Below are 18,643 nucleotides of genomic sequence, written 5' to 3' on the forward strand. Positions count from 1 at the left end.
GAAGCTGCAGCCATTTCTAGGTCAAACTTCCAGCCTGTGACCAGTCCTAAGTATTGACTAGTACAAATCAGCTTTACCAGTAGCAGTCCAGCAAAATCTGTGCCAGTACATAGAGACAGGAAGTGAGGGTATGGATGAATTAAGCCTATATTTTGATGTTGTAAGTAATCTTAAGATATCCATCTGCCTCTGATACTATCCGTAATTAAACATTGAGAATAAACATAATAGCTTTACACAGTCCAAGACAAACAATGCTTTGTTTAAAGGCATCTGCATATCTGTACACAATGTATAGTCATCACAATATTGTTGTCTGACTCATTCCATTTACATTACTGTTCGCAGACTTCTTTCTGCACAAAGTAAAGCAGCATTGATTGTAAGTTCCAAAGATATCAGTCCAAGCCAGACGACGTACAATCGACAATGTATCTCCGTTAATACAAAGCGAACAAAAATGAAGTCCTATTCCCACTGCTTCTGACCGAAAAAAATCCAAACTTAACCAACTCTGTACGTGACCACAAAGGAATGTATGTTTATGGAGTGTATTTGATGAAGTGTCCCCTGTTGTCTCATTAAAACTTTGTGCAACATTTATTTTGCATTGGTAGTCATCTGTGGATCTGTCTAGACACTTTCCCTTCACTTAATATTTTAAATACAGACTTCCGACATAAAGAGTCTATCACAAGTTCATTACCATCAAAAGGCTCCTGTCAAGATGTTAAAGGAGACCCATCTAAGTAAAAAAAAAAAAATGTCTGTTTAGTAATGGGCTGCTTAACCTTACACCAGGTACGCAATATTGATTCACATTTTGTATTCTCAATGTTACTTGAGGATGGTTTTGGCAACTATAAGAATACACTCTGGGCTTTTAACCATGACAAATGTGCATTATTCATGGTAATAGCCAAGGAATACACTCGCTAAAAGTGCCAGAGAGAATTGGTGCTGGCTTTCTGCTTTTTTGCCCAGCATAATATGTATGATGCATGCCCTCGATGAGAGAGGAAAGCAATTGCCTGAGAGAATCCTACAGTATAGTCAGTAACTGCAGAGGCTGCAGGCGGGAGATGCTGGGGAATGCAGAAACCACTGACAGGTTATCAGTCTTCAGGTGCAGAGTGCAAAATGCGGCATAATTTTTTATAATCCCATAACGCCTTGAACAATAAAGACCTCTGAAATTGTCAAACTTTCCCTGCATGACATTTGAGAAGATACAATTCTTGCAGAATAGCAATTCCGTATTATGCATTGTTGTGATAAAGACCTCTGGGTGCAATCGAGTGTAATATTATCAGGTTGGCAAAAATATCTGAGAGGGAAGCCATTTGAGGCTATTGATTAAAGCTCTCTGGGCAGTATCATGCCATTATGATGGCTTTGAAGCCATCTGCAGATTTAGACACACCAGTGGCTACAGGTAGACAGCAGGTAAGAAGGCCTTCTTTTAAAAAAAAATATTCTACCTCTGAATTTTTATGCTCTAACCTTCACAGCTTTTATATTGTAATACATTTATGAAACCACTGTTGGACATGCAGAGATGTCCATGGTAACATCAATTCTAAATCTACAGTAAGTAGTGGCCATGGGGCTTCACCCCAGTGACAAGCTGGAGAGACAGTACACTTGACATCTCTACTGTAGTACACCAGTCTGTAGGGCCTAGCTGTCAGCCTACAAATCCTTTCTACCCTCCATCACTGACTTGACAGAATTGGGTGGTAGCTGAGAGCAAGACACGGTTTCCAACCATATTAATTCACTCACACAACAAACAATATGAGATCTGTGATCACCTTGAGAAATGCAGGCAGGAAGCAGGAAAGTAGCATTTCTAAAGTATTTGGGTCGATGGAGTTAAACTGGCCCTGGCTAGCAGTAATGACATTGGGGGAGCCGCTGTACTTCCCAGGAAGTTGGTCGGGAGACTTTTCCTACACGCCTCAAGTCTGTTCAGACGAGGGAGGGGGGAAAAACTGCAGATATTCTGGCAGAAAAGAATAGCTAGGCATGGCACACTCAACAACCCCTTCAACTTTTTTTTTTATCCCAATCTCTGGTTTGGGACACCTGTCAACAGTGAGAATTGCAGTCCAATTACATCCCATTAAGACACAGACTGTTCCCTCCGGAGTTAACACTAATGTATTTTTCCGCTAACCAAAGACTCACCTCAGCACATTTTGTTAGACCGTTGGGATCTCAGTGTTTGAATAAACAAAAAGGGGGATGGTTTGTTGCAATGTATTGTCTGCAAGCGTCCACTTCAGATGGAGAGTATGGCCTGCTGTGTAGCGATGCCCTCTGACACTTAATAATTGGGCGGGAACATGAATATAGAATTGATGTAGGGTTGTTGCGGTGTGAAATGAGAACTTGAAGCATACTGTATCTCAATTAGCACTATAGGGGACAGAAAAATACAAATTCACAACTGACGACCAGGATACTAATGAGACCCACTGACATTAGTATCATGTTCCTGTGACGGACCAGGTATAAGTCCTTGACCATAGTCTGTCGTTTGGCTTCTAACGGAAAATATTAACCTCTGATGAAAATGCGCTATACACATTTTTACATGAGGAGGTTCCATGATAACAAGCTGCCACAATAGTCTACATGTTGATAGGTTAGGTTTATAAAGATTTAGGCAAACTTACTAACATGATAGGCCTCCAATGCCCAAAATGTGGTGATGTCTTCTCTGGGTTGATGACATTTAATGTCAACAACCCAGAGAAGACATCAGCACAAGAAGGGCCGGCTCTAGCCTTTGGGGGGCCCTAAGTGAGATTTGATTGGAAGTTTTAAAGTACATTTCCTGCAATTCTACACATTCTGCAATGGGACCAAGATAAGTTTTTTAAAGCAAGTTTTCTGCAGTTCTACACATTTTGCCATGGGACGGAAATAACGTTTTGCAATTTAAGAACACATTTCATGCAATTCTACACATTTTTCCATGAGGCAGAGAGATATTTTTGCAGTTTTAAAGCTGATTTCCTGTAATTCTCCCTCTTTTGCCATGGGGTGGAGATTTTTTTCTTTAGTTTTAAAGCTAATTTCCTGCAATTCTACACATTTTGTCAAGACTTATGCAATGTTAATAATATCTGTGTGAGAGTGACTAACAAAATCAATGGAGATCCCCTGGAGGTCAGGGTTCCTGGGCACGTGCCCTGCGTGCCTGGTCAGTATTCAGCCATGATTACTACAAATTTAGATAACTGGCTAGACTAACTTACCAATCTAAAAACTATTGTCTGACATGACTAATTGAGTGACTGTCAGTCACTGCTGATGCACAACAAACTTTTGAACTTGCACATTGTATATTCTACTATTCTAACTATCAACAGTAAATTGAGACCCTGACTGAGTTCCTAAAAAACAACAAACAACTATGTTTTTGGGTCGGGTGCCCCCTAGCGGCCGGGGCCCTAGGCGACCACTTACGTTGCTTATGCCTGGAGCCGGCCCTGAGCACAAGCTGAGGCAATGAACGAGCTCCTGCAATAATGTTCTCAAAGGATGGCTGAGCGTGACACAAATGATAAAGTGTAATTATGTGGGGCTTGCTGTGATAAAACAAGCCCCAGCGCATTATTAACATTTTCTCTTACAAACTCTGTACTGATTAGGTTGGAGTGCATTTTGTTTTCCCTCAATAGAATGCCAGTGTCTGCTATGTTTTATTGACAGGCTAATTTCATTAAACAAACACCACATTTTAAATGTAACAACACAATCATACAGATGTAGGATCTTAATTTGAGCCAGTTTGCTAGAGCAGGAAAATAATCCTGCAGCAACAGGAAATGTGGATTATAATTAATTACATTTTTTTGTAGGGTTTAATCATTTTTTTCGCAAGGGAAAATCAAGTCTGAAATTTCAAAGTGGTATTGACAAACTTCAGAAGCCTTTTTAAACCACAATAAGCTACACGTTTTACATTTTCAATTCTTCTGCATAATTTTTTACGATATTATATCGATATTTTTACATTTTAGTCATTTAGCAGATGCTCTTATCCAGAGCGACTTACAGTAGTGAATGCATACATTTCATAAATTTTTCTCTGTACTGGTCCCCCGTGGGAATCGAACCCACAACCCTGGCGTTGCAAACACCATGCTCTACCAACTGAGCCACACGGGACGACTGAGCCACATACTCCTGAGCCACATACTACTAAATATTGATTAGTAAAATATATATACTTTAAGTTTTGCTAGGTAGCGTTAGCTAGCAGTAGTTAGATGTACCTGCACCAAAAACTCTTGTATTTCTCCTTCTCAAGCTTGTTCTCCATCTTCTTTTTTTAAATGGTGAGCCAACATGTTTTCAGCACTGACTGATCAAAAAAAAATTCTCATGGCTATTTCTTGTCCCTCTGCAACAGACATGGTGAGCAATGTGTTTGGAACATAGAATTCGCAATAAAATCGTAGTAACGAATCCCAATACATTAAGAATCACAATACATATCATATCGGCACCTAAGTATTGTAATAATATCGTATTGCAATTCCCAGCCCTAGCAACAGGGTGATCAAATTAAGATCCAACATCTGTAATAGATAAGCTAGCTGGCATTGCCAAACAATTAAATCAATCTCTTCATACTTCAATCAAAATACTTCCTGTTTCTTTAATTTACCACCTTGATCATTATTTAATCTTTATTTAGGCAGGGAGTCCCATTGAGACCAAGGTCTCTTTTTGACCACAGCAGCAATTACACAATAAAAGTGAGACACACAGATAATACAATCTAATAACAATTTGGTGTTATGTAATGTAGCATTAATGTGCCCAATATTTATTGTGTATTCTGTATGACCCCAAAAATGACTTCACTCCATCTCAATCAGTTAGGCATTCAAGCTGCTATGACAGTCCCATTATGATAGTGTGCTCTAGTGCATCATGTGTGGTTTGCACCTGATGTCATGCATTTAATGTGAGTTCCTGTAAATACTGTGTTCTCCAGTGATGATGAGGCCGGAGGGTTAGCTAGTGCTTCAAGGCTTTTAACCGCATGACTTACTGTACTACTACTACTGCCACTACTACTGCTACTATGAACCAAACCAACCCTTGGCTATGTTGAGATTGAGGCAGTCAAGGGCTTAATCGTCCAATGTGAGGTTGGGGCTGTGAAGCCAGTAGTATAGCTACAGGAGCTGCATGGCCTGGTTGTTTTTCCATCCCAAGGCATCAGCCTCACTGGTGAATGTTGACTTTACATGTGACTGCGGTGGCAGCAGAGTCCCTACTAGCCTAGTGAGTAAACCTACCTCACACACAGCCACTGACATTTTCAATATCTGCACCAAGGCACGATAACAGAAGAATACCCAATCAGCATCCATTACATTGGTTGGATGTCTTACTAAAGAGGATATGCATTGTAACCCATATCAACCCTCTAGCGTAAACATAATTTTTATAGGACATTATTAGAGGACATTACACCACCATGCCTATCTATCTGCATGTTAAGATAATATGATCATTGACATGGTTGCGCCATCTGCATAATTGGTTGTAGTGAATGTTACCAGAGGTGACCCCTGCTGGTCATCTGATGACATGACAGAAGGGAATAAAGGAGAGGACCTCGGCGTGGGGGAGGAGAGGAGGAAGTACAAAGCTTCTCACATCCCTGTGGCATCATCCACAGCATTGCCACATCCGCACACACAGTCCATCCATGCACTGCACTATACAGTGAATAAATTGACCTTGAAGCAGGGACACATTTCAAAATCCACCCTGTTTGTTATTGATGGATATGCAGCTCAATACCAAAGTCAATCTGCTGATCGGTTCTGTGCTACGGGCATGACACTGTTACATCTGTGTAACATGATGGCTATGAATGTTTCCTTTGACATGTAGCATAAAACAGCCCCTTCTCTCAAAGCAGTATCACAGCCAACCAATGTTGATGTGCTATTTGTGGGCTGGGTGTCATAAAGTAAAAGGACAGCGACATCTGTATTTGTGGAGCTGGGAAGACATCTAGACCCAAAGACACCGTCCCACTATTACACACCGTCCCACTAAAATGAGCTGTCATTAAAAGTGAGTCTTAATTATAATAATAGGTCTAACCTTGTCTCAGGACCATCTGCTACTGTTGATCTAAATAAGATCTAAAAATATCATCAACATCATGAATTATGCATTTAGATCTACTGAGTAAGCACGAGTTTTGCTGAGTGACTTCATCACACAAATGATTCAAAAAGGTAGTGATCACAGAGTAAAGACCTGGGCTAAATGGGTGTAACTGCCACCCTGCCACCCAGCTATTGATGTTACAGTACATGGCTTGGCTGTTCCAAGTGGAACATCAGGATTGAGACCGCCTGAGGTTGTGCTGCTAACATACTACAGCTTGACAGGTAAAACATTCGATTTCAAGACTTCAGATGTAGAATGGAATTGAAAGAAATCTGAATCAACAACAAACCAGTGTTTTTCCACTGATATTCTCAGTAGCACAATTTTGCTTGCCAGTACAGTACATCCATAATACATCAGATTTACTTTTGAAGGCCTGCAGTAGAGATGACATAACTAAATCATTATCTGTGTTAGCATCAAAGTATCAAACTACACTATGGCACTGTTCTCACATATGTACCATATACTGGATTTTCCTCATGAACAACAAAAGAAGTGGTGATGACATGAAAGATGGATGGAGGTCAGTATAAAGAGAAATCACACATCAGAAAGATCTGAAAAAGTAATGCTTCCTTTCAAACAACTACAGAGGAAAAAGTAGCTTACAGATATTCTGCATGTAATAACAGTAGCTAGTTGTAATAGTACTTATGGTAGTAGGCCTAATGGAAGATGCAGTGAGTTGGGTATTCTCCTGTTCTTAGTTTTTTTAACTTAACAAATGAAAAAATTATGTCAAATGATGACAAACATGCCCTGGAGTAGGTGTGGTCCATAAATCTAAATATAGAGCGCAGGAGCACTGCTGTCTCTCACATTTCATGTGTCAGAGGATTTTATCATCACAAGTGAAAATGTTCACTGAGCACAGCATGTCTCTCCTGACTTGAATCTGAAAATCCAGAACATTTGGAGCGCTAAGCTATATCCGTCCCTGCCCATCCACGGGTAGCTGAATTGGTGAAATGATATGTGAAAAGAAGATGACTGGCTTATCCTCAGGCAAATGTAAACCGGCCAGATATAGGCTACTGAGTTATATCTGCACAACTCAAGACCGCCTTATCCAGCTGAGCCAAAGCCAAAGCATTAGGTCTGGGCGCTAATACGAGTCTTCAGGTCTCAGGCAAGGTTACTTATCACACAAGTATAGTTTGCCAAACCAACTCCTCTATGTACATGAGGTAAGTAGCATAAGAGATTATTTCTCAGTATACCAGCTACAGTTGAAGTCGTAAGTTTACATACACCTTAGCCAAATACATTTAAACTCAGTTTTTCACAATTCCTGACATTTAATCCTTGTAAAAATTCCCTGTATTAGGTCAGTTAGGATCACCACTTTATTTTTAAGAAAGTGAAATGTCAGAATAATAGTAGCAAGAATGATTTATTTCAGCTTTTATTTCTTTCATCACATTCCCAGTGGGTCAGAGGTTTACATGCACTCAATTAGTATTTGGTAGCATTGCCTTTAAATTGTTTAACTTGGGTCAAACATTTCAGGTAGCTTTCCACAAGCTTCCCACAATAAGTTGGGTGAATTTTGGCCCATTCCTCCTGACAGAGCTGGTGAAACTGAGTCAGGTTTGTAGGCCTCCTTGCTCGCACAACCTTTTTCAGTTCTGCCCACACATTTTCTATAGGATTGAGGTCAGGGCTTTGTGATGGCCCCTCCAATACCTTGACTTTGTTGTCCTTGAGCCATTTTGACACAACTTTGGAAGCATGCTTGGGGTCATTGTCCATTTGGAAGACCCATTTGCGACCAAGCTTTAACTTCCTGACTGATGTCTTGAGATGTTGCTTCAATATATCCACATAATTCTCCTTCCTCATGATGCCATCTAGTTTGTGAAGTGCACCAGTCCCTCCTGCAGCAAAGCACCCCCACAACATGATGTTGCCACCTCTGTGCTTCACGGTTGGGATGGTGTTCTTCGGCTTGCAAGCATCCCCCTTTTTCCTCCAAACATAACGATGGTCATTATGGTCAAACAGTTCTATTTTTGTTTCATCAGACCAGATGACATTTCTCCAAAAGTACGATCTTTGTCCCCATGTGCAGTTGCAAACCGTAGTCTGGTTTTTTTAATGGCGGTTTTGGAGCAGTGGCTTCTTCCTTGCTGAGCAGCCTTTCAAGTTATGTCGATATAAGACTCGTTTGACTGTGGATATAGATACTTTTGTACCTGTTTCCTCCAGCATCTTCACAAGTTCCTTTGCTGTTGTTCTGGGATTGATTTGCACTTTTCACACCAAAGTACGTTCATCTCTAGGAGACAGAACGCGTCTCCTTCCTGAGCGATATGATGGCTGCGTGGTCCCATGGTGTTTATACTTGCGTACTATTCTTTGTACAGATTGAACGTGGTACCTTCAGGCGTTTGGAAATTACTCCCAAGGATGAATCAGGCTTGTGGAGGTCTACACATGATTTTCTGAGGTTTTGGCTGATATCTTTTGATTTTCCCATGATGTCAAGCAAAGAGGCACTGGGTTTGAAGGTTGGCCTTGAAATACATCCACAGGTACACCTCCAATTGACTCAAATGTTGTCAATTAGCCTATCAGAAGCTTCTAAAGCCATGACATCATTTCCTGGAATTTCCAAGCTGTTTAAAGGCACAGTCAACTTAGCGTATGTAAACTTCTGACCCACTGGAATTGTGATACAGTGAATTAGTGAAATAATCTGTCAGTAAACAATTGTTGGAAGAATTACTTGTGTCAAGCACAAAGTAGATGTCCTAACCGACTTGCCAAAACTATAGTTTGTTAACAAGACATTTGTGGAGTGGTTGAAATACGAGTTTTAATGACTCCAACCTAAGTGTATGTAAACTTCCAACTTCAACTGTATATGTTGTCTGCAGTTACTTTATCTTTACTCTACATACCTTATCCCTAGCTAGCCTTCATTATGTATCTCAACAGCGATATAAAACACAAATATAACTTTACCCTGTTATGTCCCTAGTGTGATGAATGTTTTCTGATTTTCTTTTCAGCATCTTAGTAAACATCAAAGCTGATTAAACTGAAATGTGTAAATCCCTGTAGGATTGACAACACTTGTTTTTAAAAGATTATTCTCCACAATAACAACACAAATATTAATGAGATTAAAAAACATCATGTTAGAATAGAAGTACAACTTAATTTCTCTATTGCGTATTTGAAGAATCCTTCCACTGTACTCCACTAATTATAAGCACTATAGTCTGGGTTTCTAATGCTATAATGTTCAGCCTCGTGTAGAAATATGTGGTGAAAATAAAGTGGGAAGATTAGTCCGTGTCAGAGCAGCCTTTGGAGAGGGAGGCTAATGAAAAGAGAGGTTTTAAGTCCAAACAATGGCTGAAGTCATCTTTGATATTCACAGACCTGACTGCACTTCATACTGGGAGACAGAGACAGACACACAGAGACTGAGAAGAGAACCGGGGAGGGAGAGAGAAGAGAACCAGGGAGGGAGAGAGAAGAGAACCGGGGAGGGAGAGAGAAGAGAACCGGGGAGGGAGAGAGAAGAGAACCGGGGAGGGAGAGAGAAGAGAACCGAGGAGGGAGAGAGAAGAGAACCAGGGAGGGAGAGAGAAGAGAACCGGGGAGGGAGAGAGAAGAGAACCGGGGAGGGAGAGAGAAGAGAACCGGGGAGGGAGAGAGAAGAGAACCGGGGAGGGAGAGAGAAGAGAACCAGGAAGGGAGAGAGAAGAGAACCAGAGAGGGAGAGAGAAGAGAACCAGGAAGGGAGAGAGAAGAGAACCGGGGAGGGAGAGAGAATAGAACCGGGGAGGGAGAGAGAAGAGAACCGGGGAGGGAGAGAGAATAGAACCGGGGAGGGAGAGAGAAGAGAACCGGGGAGGGAGAGAGAAGAGAACCGGGGAGGGAGAGAGAAGAGAACCGGGGAGGGAGAGAGAAGAGAACCGGGGAGGGAGAGAGAAGAGAACCGGGGAGGGAGAGAGAAGAGAACCGGGGAGGGAGAGAGAAGAGAAACCGGGGAGGGAGAGAGAAGAGAACCAGGAAGACAATAAGAGACCCCCAGCCCTTACCTCCCCTCCCTTCCCCTAACACACTATGTTCCTCCAACAATCCAAACTGAGATAAATGTATAATTAAATAAGGAGAGGAAACAAGACGGGGACAGAGTGAAAAGGAATAGTGTTCTAAAGGGTGATCAGTAATAAATAACTGAGTCGAACCGTGGTTGTAATTTTCCACTTCACAACTCAAGTGACTTAAGGACAGCATTATGGTAAAACTAATTACAACAGTGAGCTAAAGGGAAGCGTGGCTAAAGGGTGGCCCTGACCTCAAATACAGGGCAATAGTAATCACAGTCTCTTTCAATCCATAATAGACGGTTCATTAGGCTAAATCTACTACAACTGACACAAACAGCCAAAAGCCATCATGGCAACAACTTGGCAACCATTAAAAGGTATTGATTGATTTGGAAAGCGATAAAGTGTGGCTTTGGCTGTATTTACACAGTCAGCCCAATTCTGGTCTTTTTCCCACTAATTGGTCTGCTGACCAATCAAATCAGCTCTGAAAAAAATCTGACGTGAAAAGCTCTGATGTGATTCGTCAAAAGACCAATTAGTTGGAAAAGAATCTGAATTGGGCTGCCTATGTAGACGCAGCCTTTGAGGCATAGGCCTATGCCCAGTGGGCTAACAGAAAAATCTACACTCCCTACGTATTTATTTGGACAGTGAAGCTAAAACTTTTAATTTGTCTCTATACTCCAGCATTTTGGATTTGAGATCAAATGTTTCATATGAGGCAACAGCACACAATGCAACTTTTTATTTTAAGGTATTTTCATACGTATCTGTTTTATCGTTTAGAAATGAAAGCACTTTATGTATCTAGTCCACGTATTTGAATGTATTTTGACAAATTCACTTATTTGTATTGGAGTAGTGAAAAGGTTAGCATTTGGTCCGATATTCCTAGCACGCAATGACTCTACAAGCTTGTTGGATGAATTTGAAGTTTATTTTGGTTGTGTTTCATATTATTTTGTGCCAAATAGGAATGAATGGTAAATTATGTATTGTGTCTTTTTGGAATCACTTTTATTGTAAATAAGAAACATCTACATTAATGTGGATGCTACCACGATTACGGATAATCATGAATGAATTGTGAATAATGATGAGTGAGAAAGTTAGAGGTACAAAGATCAACACGTTTGTAGTCACAAGCTTGGTGTAATCATTGTGTGCTAGGAATATGGGACCAAATACTACACTTTTGACTACTTTAATACACATAAGTGAATTTGTCAAAATACTTATCACATAGTCAAATAGGAGGACTAGATACACAGTGCTTTCATTTCTAAATAGTAAAACAGATATGTATGAAAATAACCTCAAATAAAAGGTGACATTCTGTACTGTCGCCTCAGTGAAACATTTTATCTTAAATCCAAAATGCTGGAGTATAGAGACAAATTAAAAGTTTTAGCTTCACTGTCCAAATAAATGCGTAGGGGAGTGTATGTGTGTCACAATCTCTTATTAACAATCTTTGAGATACATCCCAGTCTGCCATTTACATTGAGAACGCTGCAGACCAAAATACTTACTTATTAATTTGATTGAAAATGTGTCACTGTCTGTCTCTCATAACTGACAAATTGTAGTGCATGACAAATGGTATTTCAGAAAAATCTACTTCAATCAAAATTCCTCCAGCACCTATGATGCATTGGTTCCTCTAGTCAGTGCAAGATTTTCTTTGGAGTTTCAATTAGCCTTCACAGATAGGGCCAGCCAGCAACACCACTAATCAGCAGTAAAACAGATTATTCAACAACAACAAAAATGTTATTTTACTAGGCAAGTCAGTTAAGAACAAATTCTTACAAATAATGACAGCCTAGGAACAGTGGGTTAACGGCCTTGTTCAGGGGCAGAACAACAGATTTTTACCTTGTCAGCTCAGGGATTCGATCTAGCAACCTTTCGGTTACTGGCCCAACACTCTGACCACTAGGCTACCTGCCGCCTATGAACATATAGGCTAAATGACTGAAAAGCACTGGTTACTAATAACACAAACTATCTTTTTTATTACCAATGCTAATGTGGTCCATTTCGTGCAGCACTTAAATATTTAATGATAATAACAGCATTCTGCTAGTTTGAAATGTTAGATTTTTTTTTGTACTACTACAGCCTTTCATGGAATTGATGACCTAGGCCTATGTCCATTATCTTCCATCAACACAAGGAACTGAGGCTGGGGCGGGGGACTGGGGGCAGGGGGCTGGGACAGACAATGATATCAATCTGCCGCTTTGAAGATTGGAATACAGCAACCTGCACTCAGACGACAACCCATTCAACACATTTCCCTTGAAGAAAAACAACGCTTATCATACAAGCTTATCAGGTCAAACAATGGATGATTCAAATTGATAACAAATTGGGTGACACTGCTTTCAGAACCCTCTCCCAGTCAACTATAAGTGGAATGTTTTCCTTGTATCGAGGACACGTTTGCCCACAGATGAATGGGAAACTTACCATACGACCACCACAACCCCTACCCTTGTGGCTTATATCTCCAACCACTGTCAAAATCATAACACAACCGGAAGTGACCCTTTTTTCTCAATCACTTAACCATTTTAATTATATTTACAAAATGTATCAAATCATCCTGTCCATAATTAAGGCTCCCTCTCTAGTAGGCCTATGTGCAGAACCCATTGGAAAGTCATAGAATAGGCCAAGGCTTCTGTGATCCAGATAGGACCTACTACACTGTATCATTGTTGTTGATGACCCAGTGAGGGCCAATGGTCATTGTGTGGCTCTGGGGAGACAAACATCATATACATCTGACCACAGGATGTGTCCTATTGTATGAAAATAGAAACAATTTATCAGGGCTTATGAGGGTGATTTGTCCATAAAATCTATAGAATTTTGACCATGTGAGTTTCTCATCCCTTTACACACAAACAGGCCTGATGTAGAATATTGAACTATAAATGCCTAGCCTTACCTATAGACCTGGACAACCATTCATTCATTCATTCATTCATTCATTCATTCATTCATTCATTCATTCATTCATTCATTCAATGATGTATATGGTTTCAACATGGCTTATACCTTCAACTTAACATCAATGTTATTATTCCTGATAGAAAAAAACGAGTTTTGGAAACAAGTCTATATTTGTCTATTCTTTAAATATTCATGCCAGGCATTGCAGTCAAAACACGATCAAACGCCGAGCATCACATGCAAATAAAATAAAAAAAGGAGGGCAATTTTATATGGAGTTGATCTAACTGAGGCAATGCACCCTATTCAAATAGACAGAAATGATGCAGCTAGGCTACATTTGGTGATGAAAGACCTGCTAGTCATAGAATACCTAATCATGCATAGCCTAGAAACTTAAGAATGAATGAATCTTATTCATTGGTAGTCATCATCTGCTATGAAAATGAGACATTTCATCTCACCTTTCCACCTTTTCTACAGCATTGCAGTACAGACAAAAGAATGACGGTCATCTAATGCGATCTGATGTCGACCAGTATAATCTTATAAATATATCGTTCAAATTTAGGTCAATCAGAAAGTAATAGGGTGTTTTCTCAGAGCATCCCCGCTTTAGCTAGCGAATCATCCTCTAATGGATTCCATTTTCAGTCCACAATCAATGCATGCTATAGCCCACAATAAACCTGAAATATTACACTTTCAGACCCTGCAAAAACATCTGGCAGAGTAACAAAGGGGTGAAAAATGTATGCAAAGGCAAGCCAGAGCTGGCGATTGTTCCTCCCTTCCCGAGACGACTGACAAATGCATCCTATTTTGTAACTGTTTGGAGTGTATGACAGCTGGAAAAGCAACTGGAAATACATTGCGCTTACTGTAAAATATGCCGGGGAACCGCGTTGTTCTCGACTCCCCTCGATTGGTAACCAAAATTCAAACCATGTAAAATATGTAAAGCATTCCTTACGAATTGTCCGAAAACACACTTTACGCTCGACGTTGGTGTTGCCAGAAAAGACAGCATCCACTGAATGGCCAAGAGAGACCGCTATAGGTACGGGCAGTGTAGGGAGACCCTTTCACTGCGGTGTGCACTGTGCAGCAGAGAAGGCAGCGGCGCTTACTCTCTCCTATGCTCCCCTGTCTTTATCATTCCCCTTGCTGTCAGACAACGTTGTGCAGTTTAGGTACGGGTACAGGCAACGACATCTCCTGGTGATACAAGGATGAGCATCTCTTCTCTCCCCACATTTCAAGCCATCTGTAGCCTAGCCACACAGCCATCAAGCGAATAGGTATCATCTGACATGAGTTTAGTCTTCTCTTCTTAGGCCTACTAGTTTTTACTTTTAGAAAGAAATATTTCCGTATATATTGATACTTTTAATTGAAATTATAAATTGGGGGTCACTTTAGCCCCATATGGGACATCTATTGAACCTATATGGGACTAGGTGTCCATAAATACAATTGGATTGACAAATATATTTCTTACTTTTTTTTAATGTTCTATAAGTAAAACAAATGTCTAAGCATCTATTTTCTTCTCCACTCTTGTAGTCATCCCTCCATTGTCTCAACCTAGTTTAGGTGACATCATCTGTCCTGGGGCCCTTTGGCATAGAGCAGCAACATGACTACTGTACAAACGTGGGCCAGTCGCCACATCACTTCCTCTGAGGCAAAAGGGCACACCACTGAGGCAGACGGCAAGATCAGTCATGTTAAACCATTTGTATTTGGGTCTGGGGGAGTGGATGGATGTTTTGGAGGTTGATCAAAATTTGTACCACCCACTCACAATGTAACCACCTTTGAAATAAACAAATGTGCATTATGTAGAGGTTTGCTATTCCTTCAGCACACACTGTCAAGGTGAAACCACTGAATAGCCCCAAGACACAATTCACATACAGTAGCCTGGAGCGCACATGTTGCACCTGTTTTCCTAAGAAAAATCATTCATATAAAAAAAGGTCAAACAAAAGGTCACGTTACATTCAAACAAAGGTACACATAGCATACAGGGGACGCTTGGTGAAAACAATATCATATTTTAGCATTTTCTGTCACGCTCTAAATGTGCAACATAAATACCAAAGCACATTTTACAGCAAACGATGTTCATCAGTATTGTTGAAGGTACCTATCAAGCCATAACATAATAATTCAACATGGAGGAAGAAGGCAGTCATTCCCTGGCTGCTGCTCATTGTTTTTATCAGTAGTGTGTTATCCTGTCCCTAGGGGTGAATAAGCACACATGAGCTCACTCTCTTCTCTCAGGTATCACACACCATGCACCGCTCTTATAGCCCGACATAATTGCCAGTTGTGATTAAAGAAATGCCTAAATAACATTGTACTGTATGTTGTTCTGGTATGGAAAAAATGCTGCTGAGTTGAAAGGAGATTTGGCAGCAAAGACTCTACCTTTGATTTGTATCTCACTTGAGTTTGCAGTAGCATCATCAGTCACTTAGGATGCATGGGGAGGGTTCAGACAGTGTCAGAGGAGTAACCGCTGATAAACCTTGACAGAGAAACAATAGAGAGACACAGTCAGTGGACTCAGGAGAACAATACACAGTAAGAGAAAAAACGATTTCACGCACACATGCATGCACACACACACAGACACACACACACACACACACACACACACACACACACACACACACACACACACACACACACACACACACACACACACACACACACACACACACACACACACACACACACATCTAAAGGTTAAATATTCCACCATCCATATCCCATAGCACACAACACGTCAAACAATCCAATCGCTCACAAATGAGCATTGTGCCATAATTGCGTTCCTTGGTGAACCTTAGCAACAGAACAGCCCAGTAGACCATGCATGGGGTGGTGATGTCATGTGAGCCGTGCTCCCCCCTGCGCTAGCCTGGGGGTGCGTTCCACATGGCACGCTATTCCCTAGTGCACTACTTTGACCAGGGACCATAGGGTTCTGGTAAAAAAAAGTCATACACTACATAGGTAATAGGGTGCCATTTTGGACGCAGACCTGGTAGATGAAACCAGGCTGTAATCCCCAGCTGAGCCAGTCTCCCCGGCTCGGAGGCCTTCCCACAGAGACGATAGCAAAGTCTGAGCCCAAGTGCTTCCGTTTTGGATCAATGTCCACTTTCTGGTGGATATAGAAAACTAATTCGCACGTGACCTTGAAGAGAAGATTATAGGATGAAATGCCAGGGATTTAGCCCCCAATGCACATCCTCCCCCAACCCAATCTTACTAAATCTATGAACGAGAGAGAGAGAGAGAGGCACCACAGCTCTATTGCATTGTAGCTCATCCTTTTACACAGGCAGCTTGAGTCACATTCAGAGAAATAAAAACAAAAGCATGTTTTCAAACATTCTGACAAATGTTAATGTATAGCCTCAAAAAGGTGTGCTGTAAATAAAAGATGGACACCGAAGGCGGTTATTGGTATTTTACAGTGGAGCACTGCTATTGTATAGAGTGCTAAACTTAAGTTTCCCATCTCTGGGTTTCCCCAGTGCCCAGCTTGGCAGTAATGTGATGAAAAGCTATAATAAAACCCTACCTTGGTCATAATGTGCTGTACTGAAAAGCTACATGGACAATATGCCACCACCTAGTGGGCCTATTGATTACTGCAGGGATGACTAATTATTATCGCACCACTCATATTATATATATATATATTTTTTTTTTTACTCTAAACCACATTATTTTGATTTCACACCAATATACACTATTTGTTATTTACCATTTACCATTATTTACCATTATTTACCATTAGCCAAATGCATTTAAACTCAGTTTTTCACAATTCCTGACATTTAATCCTAGTAAAAATTCCGTGTTTTAGGTCAGTTAGGATCACCACTTTACTTTAAGAATGTGAAATGTCAGAATAATAGTAGAGAATGATTTATTTCAGCTTGTATTTCTTTCATCATATTCCCAGTGGGTCAGAAGTTTACATACAGTCAATAACTATTTGGTAGCATTGCCTTTAAATTGTTTAACTTGGGTCAAACTTTTCAGATAGCCTTCCACAAGCTTCCCACAATAAGTTGGGTGAATTTTGGCCCATTCCTCCTGACAGAGCTGGTGAAACTGAGTCAGGTTTGTAGGCCTCCTTGCTCGCACAACCTTTTTCAGTTCTGCCCACACATTTTCTATAGGATTGAGGTCAGGGCTTTGTGATCGCCACTCCAATACCTTGACTTTGTTGTCCTTGAGCCATTTTGACACAACTTTGGAAGCATGCTTGGGGTCATTGTCCATTTGGAAGACCCATTTGCGATCAAGCTTTAACTTCCTGACTGATGTCTTGAGATGTTGCTTCAATATATCCACATAATTCTCCTTACTCATGATGCCATCTAGTTTGTGAAGTGCACCAGTCCTTCCTGCAGCAAAGCACCCCACAACATGATGCTGCCACCACCGTGCTTCACGGTTGGGATGGTGTTCTTCAGCTTGCAAGCCTCCCCCTTTTTCATCCAAACATAACGATGGTCATTATAGCCAAACAGTTCTATTTTTGTTTCATCAGACCAGATGACATTTCTCCAAAAAGTACAATCTTTGTCCCCATGTGCAGTTGCAAACCATAGTCTGTCTTTTTAATGGCGGTTTTGTAGCAGTGGCTTCTTCCTTGCTGATCGGCCTTTCAGGTTATGTCGATATAGGACTCGTTTGACTGTGGATATAGATACTTTTGTACCTGTTTCCTCCAGCAACTTCACAAGGTCCTTTGCTGTTGTTCTGGGATTGATTTGCACTTTTTGCACCAAAGTGCGTTCATCTCTAGGAGACAGAGATGAACGCGGTATGACAGCTGCGTGTTCCCATGGTGATTATACTTGCGTAATATTCTTTGGACAGATGAACATGGTACCTTCATGTGTTTGGAAATTGCTCCCAAGGAAGAACCAGACTTGTGGAGGTCTACGATTATTTTTCTGAGGTCTTGGCTGATTTCTTTTGATTTTCCCATGATGTCAAGCAAAGAGGCACTGAATTTGAAGGTAGGCCTTGAAATACATCCACAGGTACACCTCCAATTGACTCAAATGATGTCAATTAGCCTATCAGAAAGCTTCTAACGCCATGACAACATTTCTGGAATTGTCCATGCTGTTTAAAGGCAGAGTCAACTTAGTGTATGTAAACTTCTGACCACTGGAATTGTGATACAGTGAATGATAAGTGAAATAATCTGTCAGTAAACAATTTTTGGAAAATTACTTGTGTCATGCACAAAGTAGATGTCCTAACCGACTTGCCAAAACTATAGTTTGTTAACAAGAAATTTGTGGAGTGGTTGAAAAACGAGTTTTAATGACTCCAACCTAAGT

General features: G+C 40.7%; 1 protein-coding gene across 2 annotated transcripts in view; it reads right to left on the bottom strand.

The window, feature by feature from the left end:
- Window positions 1-15,710, bottom strand: part of LOC106599307 (catenin delta-2) — a 105,354-nt gene extending 89,644 nt beyond the window's left edge. Inside the window, exon 1 of one of the 2 annotated variants that reach the window (XM_045714683.1) lies at window positions 15,693-15,710. The gene's annotated coding sequence lies outside the window, so the exon portion shown is untranslated. Of the gene's footprint in view, window positions 1-14,134; window positions 14,394-15,692 lie in introns of those variants that run through there. The other variant, XM_014190470.2, reaches the window with a different exon arrangement.
- Window positions 15,711-18,643: the final 2,933 nt, after the last annotated feature.

This window comes from Salmo salar, chromosome ssa03 (assembly GCF_905237065.1).
Source record: "Salmo salar chromosome ssa03, Ssal_v3.1, whole genome shotgun sequence".
NCBI classification, from domain to species: domain Eukaryota; kingdom Metazoa; phylum Chordata; class Actinopteri; order Salmoniformes; family Salmonidae; genus Salmo; species Salmo salar.